Source organism: Momordica charantia (assembly GCF_013281855.1).
Source record: "Momordica charantia cultivar OHB3-1 chromosome 7 unlocalized genomic scaffold, Mcharantia_2.0 BLBB01000007.1, whole genome shotgun sequence".
Classification (NCBI taxonomy): domain Eukaryota; kingdom Viridiplantae; phylum Streptophyta; class Magnoliopsida; order Cucurbitales; family Cucurbitaceae; genus Momordica; species Momordica charantia.
Genome location: NW_028275165.1, coordinates 6,633,834 through 6,635,038, shown reverse-complemented (window position 1 = coordinate 6,635,038; position 1,205 = coordinate 6,633,834). Strand labels below are relative to the sequence as shown.

The 1,205-nt window shown below is 43.1% G+C and overlaps 1 non-coding gene across 1 annotated transcript; it reads right to left on the bottom strand.

Moving 5' to 3' along the window:
* Positions 1-863: 863 nt before the first annotated feature.
* LOC148210222 (small nucleolar RNA R71) lies at positions 864-970 on the bottom strand. Its single transcript, XR_015792486.1, has one exon. It is a non-coding gene; the product is annotated as a small nucleolar RNA R71 (small nucleolar RNA).
* Between the last annotated feature and the right edge of the window lie 235 nt (positions 971-1,205).

The window sequence follows — 1,205 nt, the reverse complement described above, 5'->3', positions numbered from 1 at the left end:
CAGGTGTGCGCTTGCATCTATATAATTGTTACCACGCTTAGTGCGTGCGTTCAGCATAAACACCCAGTCACGTTTTTGGCGCCGTTGCCGGGGACTTTAGTTTTAAAATTATTTTCAAATTCTTTTAGTTTTTATTTTTGTGAATTGTTGTTGGGTGTAATTTCCATCCACCGTTTTTGTTCTATATTTTTGGTCGTTTATCTCACAAGGGTAAGTTAAAGTGCATGAGCACAAGATCTTTTCTTCTACCCCTTGACCCTGAGATTGAGCGGACCCTTCGAAAAACTCGAAAGGAGCAAAGACTTCGAAAACAACTAGAAAAGCAAAAAGAGAGAGAAGGTGAAATCAGTCCTGAAAGTGAGGTAGAGAGTACGAGCACATCAATGGCAGATATTCCACCTCGTGATCCGGTTGATCCACCTGCTGTTAACGGTAATATGAGGGATCATGCGAGAAATGATGAATTCAACCATATCCAGATGGCGGACAACAGAGACGTGGCAATGCGAGAATATGCCGCCACGGCTTTTCAGAACTTTGATTCAGGGATAGTCAACCCTATTCCAGCCCACGCAAACTTTGAGCTTAAACCAATGATGTTCCAAATGTTGCAGACAATTGGACATTTTAGAGGGCAGGAACATGAGGATCCACATGATCATCTGAAATCATTCATTCAAATTGCAAATGCATTTCGATTACCTGGTATAACAGACGATGCTCTGAGACTAACACTTTTTCCATTTTCTTTGAAGGACCAAGCTAGAGCATGGCTCAATGCATTTCCACCGGGATCCATCACCACATGGGGGTCGTTAGTGGAGAAGTTCTTAACAAAATTCTTCCCACCTACTCGCCACGCTGATATCAGAGAGGAGATCATCTCCTTTAGACAGTATGATCGTGAACCTGTTCACGAGGCGTGGGAGAGATTTAAAGAACTAATCAGGAAATGTCCGAACCATGGCTTGCCGGCATGCATCCAGATAGAACATTTCTTTAGAGGTTTAGATCATCCTACTAAGATGATGCTAAACAATGCTGCCAACGGAGCCTTTACAAAGAAGACATTCAACGAGATAGTTGACATCCTAAATGACTTAGCTTCACACAACGAACTATGGTGTTCGCAAAGATCTAGGGCAGCACCAAAGAAGCAAGATCCAGCTGGAGTTTTGGCTCTGGACATTGCGACCTCGATGCAA